Below are 9,630 nucleotides of genomic sequence, written 5' to 3'. Positions count from 1 at the left end.
TGTATGTGACCAGTCGTGTCCGACTCTTTGTGACCCACGGAATCTAGCCCGCCAGGCTCCTCTGACCATGAGATTTCCTAGGCAAGAATATACTGGAGTCAGTTGCCATTTCCTTCTGCATCTTCCCAACCCAGGGATTGAACCTGCATCTCTTGTGTCTCTTGCATTGTCAGGCAGATTCTTTTGGACTAATGCCTTTTGGGAACCCCTTCTGCTTACTTTGGGTTTAAATTGCTCTTCTTTTTCTAGCTTCCTAAGGTGGAAGCTTAGCTGATTGAGGGGACCTTTCTTCTTTTTTAACATACTGAAAGCTATAAATTTCCCTCTAAGATCTGCTTTTGCTGCGTCCCACACATTTTGATAAGTTGTGTTTTAATTTTCATTTCATTCAGAGTATTTAAAAAAATTTTTGGTATTTCTTCCTTGATCTGAGTGCTATTTAGAAGTGTATTATTTCATCTCCAAGGATTTCGGGATTTTCCAGCTATCTTTCTGTTGTTGATTTCCAGGTTAATTCCACTGTGGTCTGATATAGACGTTGTGTGCTTTCCATTCTTTTAAATTCATTAAGATGTGTTTTATGACCCCAAATGTATTATAGTCTATCTCAGCCAATGTCCCATGTGAACTTGAGAATCTGTATCCTGCCATTATTGGATGAAGCAGTCAATAGATATTGCTTATATCCAGTTGTTTGATGTTGTTGAGTTCAGCTATGGCCTTACTGATTTTTCTGCCTGCTGGATTCATGCACTTCTGATAGAGGGGTATTGAAATCTCCAAATATTGTGGTGGGTTCATCTATTTCTCCTTGCAGGCCTATCAGTTTTTGCCTCACATATTTCCATGTTCTGTTATTAGGCATGTATATGTAAAGGATTGTTATGTCTTCTTGGAGAAATGACTCTTTTATCATTTCTGCCTTTTGTGGTTTTAATTGAGCATTTTTATTCTATATTCTCCCCTTTCTTAGCATATCAGTTAATACTTCTTTTTTTAGTGATTGCCCTAGAATTTGCAGTATATATTTACAACCAGGCCAAGTTCATTTTCAAATAATACTTTACCACTTCACAAGCAGTACAGGTACTTCAGCAAACTAACTCTGATTCCTCCCTCCTGTCCCTGTTGTCATCATTCATTTCACTTATACGTAAGTACACACACACAAATAATTATACATGGTACTTTGTTGGTATTATTAGGTTGAACAAGCTATTATCTTAGATCAATTGAGGATAAGAAAAATAAGTTTTTAAATAGCCTTCACTTATTCTTTCTCCCGTGCATGCTCTTTCTTTATGTGAAAGTGGGTTTCTGAACTTTATTATTTTCCTTCTCTTAAGGAATTTTTAAAAAGCATTGTTTGTGGGACTTCCCTGTGGTTGGGAATTCAGCTTGCAGTGTGAGGGATGCAGGTTCGATCCCCAGTCAGAAAACTAGCATCCCACGTGCAGCAAGGCAACCAAGCCAAGTGTTCCAGCCACAACAAAAGATCTCGTATGACACAGCAAAGATCTTGTGTGCTGTAACTGAGACCCTCCTGACACAGCCAGATAAATAAATATTTTTTAAAGAAACCATTTTATTTTTTTGCAAGGCAACAAATGCTCTCAATTTTTGTTTGAGAAAGTATTTCTCATTCACTTCTGAAGGATATTTTCCACCTAGAATTCTAAATTGGCGGGATTTTTTGTTTACCTTCTTAATACTTTAAGTATTTCACTCCACTCTCTCCTTGTTTGCATAGTTTCTGAGAAGTTGGACGTAATTCTCATCTTTTCTCTTCATTTTTCCCTGGCTTCTTTCAGGAATTTTTCTTTATCTTTGATTTTTGGTAGTTTGGATATAATATGCCTGGGTGTGGTTTTCGGCATTCATCCTGATTGATGTTCTCTAAGCTTCCTGGATCTGTGGTCTGGTGTCTGACATTAATTTGGGGGAAATTCTCAGTCAAACAAATTATTGTTTCAAAAATTTCCTCTCTTCCTGTCTCTCTCTTCTCCTTCTGGTATTCCCATTAAGCATATGTTACACCTTTGGTAGCTGTCTCCCAGTTCTGTTCTGCTCTGCTATTTTTTTCTCCCAGGCTTTTTTTCTGTTTGCTTTTCCATTTTGGAGATTTCTGTTGAGATATCCTCAAGCTCAAAGATTCTTTCCTCAGCTGTGTCCAGTCTGCTAATAAGCCCATCAAAGGCATTCTTCATTTATGTTACAGTGCTTTTGATCTCCAGAGTTTCTGTTTGGTTCTTAGAATTTCCATCTCTGCTTACGTTGCTCGTCTGTTCTCGCATGCTGTCTGTCTTATCCATGAACACCCTTAGCATAGTGATTATAGTCGCTTTAAATTCCTCGCTTTTATATTAATAATCCCAACATCCCTGTCTTATCTGAGTCTGGTTCTGTTACTTGCTCTGCCTCTTCAGACTGTTTTCTTGCCTTTTAGTATGCCTTGTAGTTTTTTTTTTTTCCCTTGATAGTTGGACATGATGTACGGGGTGGTAGGAATGACTATAAATTACCCTTTAGGGATGTTGTGATAAAGAGGGTGTAGGGGAGCATTCCATAGTCCTAGGATTAGATCTTAGTCTTTTCGTGAATAGATGCTCCTGGACCATGAGCTTCACAAGTGCTGATTGTTTTTCCCGCCTTAGGTGGAACAGGATGGCTAGAATGGGATGGAGCTGGGTATTTCCCTTCCTCCAAGACAATTGGCTCTGTTAAACCCCTCTGCAAGTAAGCCTCTGGTTAGGTCATTTCCCCTGAATGCAGGCTTTGTTAAGAACAGAGTACTCCTACATGTTTCGTAATGGTTTGTTTACTTCTGCACCTGCCAGAAGCACTGGGGGGTTTTTCTCTGATATTCATTATGAGAACCTGGTAGCTCTTCAGGAGGTAAAACTCACGCAAGTGTGTCTGTGTGTGTGGGGGGGCAGGTCACCCTCTGTTGCCTCCCTTTGGAGTTTTTGTCAATGAGACTTGTCCAAGCTCAGCCTCCAGCAGTTTGTTGGTTGTAATTGAGGTTTCCCCATCCGGTTCTGCTCTTTTGCATGGATAAGCTGTAGTTCTCCGTGTTCACCTGCCTGTCTCTACAGTTTGGGTGGGGAGGGGGCACTGATTTTCCTCATGACCTTGCTTCTCTGATGGATCTGAAGTTATTGATACTTCAGTTCATTCAGCCTTTTACTTATTGTTAGGACAGAGGGATGACTTCCAAACTTCTTCCATGTTGGATGGGAAATGTTTCCTTCTATTTTTAGCTTGCTGAAAAGTGTTTTTATCATGACTGTATGTTGAATTTTGTCAGATACTCTCTTTCTGCCGTTATTGAGAAGACTATGTCGTTTTTAACCTTTATTCATTGATATGTTTTATTACATTGACTGATTTTTTTTTTTTTTTGGTAAACTAATATTGCATTTCTGGGATAAATTTCAAGTTGACTTGACTTTTATCTGTCTTTATGTGTTTCTTGGTTGATTTGCTGATCCTGCTAATGGATTTGTGCATCTTTATTCAGGAAAGTTCTTTGTCCACAGCAAGGAATCAACAAAGTTTTTCTGTGAAGAGTCAGGTAGTAAATATTTGAGGCTTTGCAGACCATGTAATCTGTGTCACAACTACTCAACTCTGCCACTGTAACGTGAAAGCAGCAATGGGCAATACACACATGAATGGGTGTGGCTGTGTTTTCTTAAGACATTATTTACATAAACAGATTGCAGGCTGACTTTGGCGTTTGTTAGGGTTTTTTTTCCCCCTTGTAATGTTTTTGTCTGGTTTTGGTATCAGAGTAACACTGGCCTCATAAAATTAGTTGGGAAATATTCTCTCTATGTTCTCTAGAAGTTTTTGTGAGATTGGAATTACCTCATTCTTAATTGCTTGCTAGAATTTACCGGTGAAGCCATCTGGGCCTGGAATTTTTTTCCTTGCTGGAAAGTTTTGAACCATAAAACATAAATTTTAGTAGATATAGACTCATTCAGATTTTTCTATTTTCTTCTTTTTTACAGAGGTATAAATCACATACCATAAAATTCACTTTTTTTAAAACAGGGAACAATTCACTTGTTTTAAGTGTATTCACAAAGTTGTGCAACCATCTTCTCATTTCATAAACATTTTCATCTCCCCTTGAAAAACTCCATTCCCATTAGTTTACACTCATTCTTGCTTCGTCCCAGCCCCTGGCAAACGCTTTCTGTCTCTATGGATTTGCTTATTCTGGACATTTCATATAAATGAAATCATATGATACATGACCTTTTGTGGCTGACTTCTTTCACTTAGCAAAATGTTTTCAAAATTCATCCATGTTGTAGTATTTGTGAGTACTTCATTCATTTTTTTGTAGTCGAAGATTACTCCATTGTATGGGTATACCACATTATGCTTACCCATCATCAGTGGTGGATATGAGGATTGATTCCACTTTGGGGCCACTGTGGATAACGTTGCAATGAGCATTTATGTAATGTTTTTACGTGGATATACATCTTCAGTTCTCTTTTGTGTGCATGCTCAGGTGCTTCTGGTATGTCCGACTTTTTCTGATGGTATGGACTGTAGCCCGCCAGGCTCCTCTGTCCTATCAGTTCTCTTGTGGGTATATACATAAGTGTAGAATCGCTCCTTTGGCAACTCAATTTTAACTTTTGAGATACTGCCAAACTCTTTTCCAAAGTGACTGCACCGTTTTATATTTCTGCCAGCAATGTCCGAAGGTTCCAATTTCTCCACATTCTTGTCAACACTTTTTATTGTCTTTCTTTTTATTACATCCATTATAGTGGTTTTGATACATCATGGTGTGGTTTTGATTTTCATTTTCTTAGTGACTAATGATGTTGAACTTTATTTCATGTGCTTATTGGCCATTTGCATGTATATCTTCTCTTGGGAAATGTCTATTAAAATCCTTTTCACATTTAAAGGATGAATTAGTTACCTCTTTATTGCTGTTGTAAGAGTTCTTTATATATTCTGGAAATTAGTCCCTTATCAGAAAAATGATTTGCAAATATTTTCCTCCGTTCCATGGGTTGATTTTCACTTTCTGGATGGCGCTTTGAAATGTGAATGCTTAAAATTTTGAGCAAATCCGAATTACTTATTTTTTTCTCTTCTTGCTTGTGCTTTTCACGTCTTATCTGAGAAACCATTGCTTGGTCTAAGATCACAAAGATTTACTATATCTTCTTCTAAGAGTTTTAGAGCTTTAGCTCTTTGATTTAGGTCTTTGATCTTCTGAGTTAATGTTTGTATATGGTGAGAGGAATAGTTTCATTACTTTTCCTTTAGAATGATTCATTGCTAGTTTATGTAATAATTCAATTGATTTTTGAGTATTTCTCTTATATCCTAAAGCCATGCTGAGTTTGCTTACTAGTTCTAACAGGTGTGTGTGTGTGTGCATATGTGTTTGAATTTCTTATTGTTTTCTGTGAACAACACCCTGTTGTCTACACATAGAGATAGTTAATATTTCATGTTTTTCAACCTGAGTGATTTTGCTTCTCCTTCTTGCCTAAATACCCTGATATCTTTGTCTTATTCTTGGTCTTAGCAGGAAAGCTTTCAGTTCTCACCATTATGTATGACGTTAGCAGTGGATTTTTCATAAATGCCTTTTATCGTGTTAAGAAAGCTGTGTTCTCTTGTAGATCCCTGAGCTTCCTTAAAATTTTGACTTTGAATTATTCGTCAGGCAATTCATAAACTGGCATATGTGAGGGGTTCAGTTGCTGAAAAATTTCTGTGTTCTTGTGGTGGTATCATGTTTCCTTAATTTTTTTGTGTTCCTCAAAGTCTTGCATTGTTGTCTTTGCATTTGAAAAAGTGGTCACTTTCTCCGTCTTGACTGACTAACTTTGGGAGAGAAATGCTGTCACCAGTCAGCCCAGCTGGGAATTCGGAGGTTCAGACCTTTCCTATGGTTGTGGCCCCTCCATACCCCTTGTGCCCTCTTGGAGGGAAATTTTTTTAAAGTATTTATTTACTTATTTATTTAAAACATTTATTTATTTGGCTGCATATTTATTTATTTGGTCTTAGTTATGGCACATGGACCTTCAATTTTCATTCTGTCACGCGGGACTTTTGTTATAGCGCGTGGAATCTTTAGTTGTGGCTTGCGAACTCTCAGCTGCGGCATATGATTGAACCTGGGCACCGTGTCTTGGGAGCTCAGAGTCTTAGCCCTGGACCACGAGGGAGGTTCCTTGGAGGGAAATTCTCAAGACCGTATGCCTTCTGTTGATTCTGTATAGCAAGGCTAGAAGCTGAGAGCCTACTGTTTGGTTTCCCTAGGCTTGTGCCCTGAGAATGCTCAAGTTTGGGTGCCTTCTATCAGTCCCAGAGTCACGCCAGCTCTCTGCTTGTGCTTGTCAGTTGTCTGCCAAGATTCATACTCCCTGTCCATGGGGGTGTGTGCAGGGAGCTGGCCAGAGGAGGTCAGTGAGGTGTGCAGAGCACTGGAGATACACTTGGACCAGCTGAGGGATCTGCAGGTGAGGCATGCTAAGGGATTCATGGGTGGACTTCCTGGTGGAGTCTACAAAGTGGTCTGTAGGGTCTGCAGCCTTTTGTTTTGTCTTTTAAATTGGCAGGAGGGATCTTAGTTCCTGGACCAGGGATTGAACCCATGCCCCCTGCAGTGAGAACATGGTCTTAACTACTGGACCACCAGGGAATTCCCTTGGATAAGTTCTGAGCCCTAGTTTTTGTGATCCTATGGCACCCCACTCCAGTCCTCTTGCCTGGAGAATCCCATGGACGGGGGAGCCTGGTGGGCTGCAGTCCATGGGGTTGCAAAGAGTCCAACACGACTGAGCGACTTCCCTTTCACTTTCACTTTCATGCATTGGAGAAGGAAATGGCAACCCACTCCAGTGTTCTTACCTGGAGAATCCCAGGGATGGGGGAGCCTGGTGGGCTGCCGGCTATGGAGTCACACAGAGTTGGACACGAATGAAGTGACTTGGCAGCAGCAGCAGCAGCAGCAGCAGCCGCCTCTCTCAACCCCTCAGCTGAGCTGACTAACCTGGGTGGGTTACAATAAGTGAGCCTCTTGGGCACCATCCACTTTGACTGGGAAGCCAGGTGTTGACTTACTGCTCTCTCATTTAACCCTGGGAGAAATTACGGGCCAAGAGGGTCTCTGTTGGCACTGAGCTATGTCACCTTGAGAGGGGCAGCATGGGCAAAGGGCAAGTATTCATCTACTGTCTTCGATGCATCTGTTCTCAGATTTTCTCTTCTCTGACAGTGATGGAACTTCTCTGCTGGATTCCTGGACTCCCACAAAGGTACTGTCACTCATCAGCGATAGCCACAGCTGGTGTCCTGTGGGCGGGGACGATGACAGAAAACTCCTGGTCTGCCATCTTGCTGGTATCACTCCTCTAGTATCAGTTCTTCTTGAAACATTTGGCAAAATTCACCCGTAAAGCCATTGTGTCTTGGACTTTTCTTTGCGAGAAGTTAGAACCCACCTGCCAGTGCAGGAGACATAAGAGACGTGGGTTCAATCCCTGGGTCAGGAAGATCCCCTGGAGGAGGGCATGGCAACCCACTCCAGTATTCTTGCCTGGAGAATCCCATGGACAGAGGAGCCTGGGGGGCTACAGCCTGTGGGATCACAAGAGTTGGACATGACTGAAGCAACTTAGGACAGAGGACGTTTACTATTATTATTATTAATTCAGTCTCTTTACATGTTATAGAGCTTTTCGGTCTCTTTTTAAGTCCATTTTAGTATTTAAATATTTCTAAACATGTCCATTTAATCTAGGTTATCTACTTTGTTGGTATACAGCTGTTCATAGTATTGCCCTATAGCTCTTCTTACTTCTGTAAAGTTAGTAGTAATGTCTATTTTTTCATTCTCAATTTTAATAATTTGAGACTGCTCTTTTTCTCATTCAGGCGTGCTAAAGATTTGCGAATTTTGTTACCATTTCAAAGACCCAGATTTTGGTTTCTTTCATTTTCTCTATCATTTTTCTATTTCATGTATTTCCCTTTTATCTTTTCTTTTTCACTCAGCTATAATTTGCCCTGTTAGCTTCTGTTTCTCCCTATGCTAGTTTTGATAGTTTGTGTCCTTAAGGAATATGTCCATTTCCATTTCAGTTATTGACTATGTTGACAAGATATTGTTCATACTCGTCCCATGTTATCTACTTAGTGTGTATATAATCTCTAGCGATCCTCCTTCTCTCTCTAATACTATTGGTCACGTAATAGTTTCAGCCATCAATGCAAAGAAATAGAGGAAAACAACAGAATGGGAAAGACTAGAGATCTCTTCAAGAAAATTAGAGATACCAAGGGAACATTTCATGCAAAGATGGGCTCGATAAAGGACAGAAATGGTATGGACCTAACAGAAGCAGAAGATATTAAGAAGAGGTGGCAAGAATACACGGAAGAACTGCACAAAAAAGATCTTCACGACCCAGATAATCATGATGATGTGATCACTAATCTAGAGCCAGACATCTTGGAATATGAAGTCAAGTGGGCCTTAGAAAGCATCACTATGAACAAAGCTAGTGGAGGTGATGGAATTTCAGTTGAGCTGTTTCAAATCCTGAAAGATGATGCTGTGAAAGTGCTGCACTCAATATGCCAGCAAATATGAAAAACTCAGCAATGGCCACAGAACTGGAAAAGGTCAGTTTTCATTCCAATCCCAAAGAAAGGCAATGCAAAAGAATGCTCAAACTACTGCACAATTGCACTCATCTCACATGCTGGTAAAGTAATGCTCAAAATTCTCCAAGCCAGACTTCAGCAATACGTGAACCATGAACTCCCTGATGTTCAAGCTGGTTTTAGAAAAGGCAGAGGAACCAGAGATCAAATTGCCAACATCCGCTGGATCATGGAAAAAGCAAGAGAGTTCCAGAAAAACATCTATTTCTGCTTTCTTGACTATGCCAAAGCCTTTGACGGTGTGGATCACAATAAACTGTGGAAAATTCTGAAAGAGATGGGAATACCAGACCACCTGACCTGCCTCTTGAGAAACCTGTATGCAGCTCAGGAAGCAACAGTTAGAACTGGACATGGAACAACAGACTGGTTCCAAATAGGAAAAGGAGTATGTCAAGGCTATATATTGTCACTCTGCTTATTTAACTTCTATGCAGAGTACACCATGAGAAACGCTGGACTGGAAGAAGCACAAGCTGGAATCAAGATTGCCAGGAGAAATATCAATAACCTCAGGTATGCAGATGACACCACCCTGATGGCAGAAAGTGAAGAGGAGCTAAAAAGCCTCTTGATGAAAGTGAAAGAGGAGAGTGAAAAAGTTGGCTTAAAGCTCAACATTCAGAAAACAAAGATCATGGCATCCGGTCCCATCACTTCATGGGAAATAGATGGGGAAACAGTGGAAACAGTGTCAGACTTTATTTCTGGGGGCTCCAAAATCACTGCAGATGGTGACTGCAGCCATGAAATTAAAAGACGCTTCCTCCTTGGAAGAAAAGTTATGACCAACCTAGACAGCATATTCAAAAGCAGAGACATTACTTTGCCGACTAAGGTCCGTCTAGTTAAGGCTGTGGTTTTTCCTGTGGTCATGTATGGATGTGAGAGTTGGACTGTGAAGAAGGC

This window comes from Ovis aries, chromosome 24 (genome assembly GCF_016772045.2).
Source record: "Ovis aries strain OAR_USU_Benz2616 breed Rambouillet chromosome 24, ARS-UI_Ramb_v3.0, whole genome shotgun sequence".
NCBI classification, from domain to species: domain Eukaryota; kingdom Metazoa; phylum Chordata; class Mammalia; order Artiodactyla; family Bovidae; genus Ovis; species Ovis aries.
Note: the sequence above shows the minus strand (reverse complement) of the source record.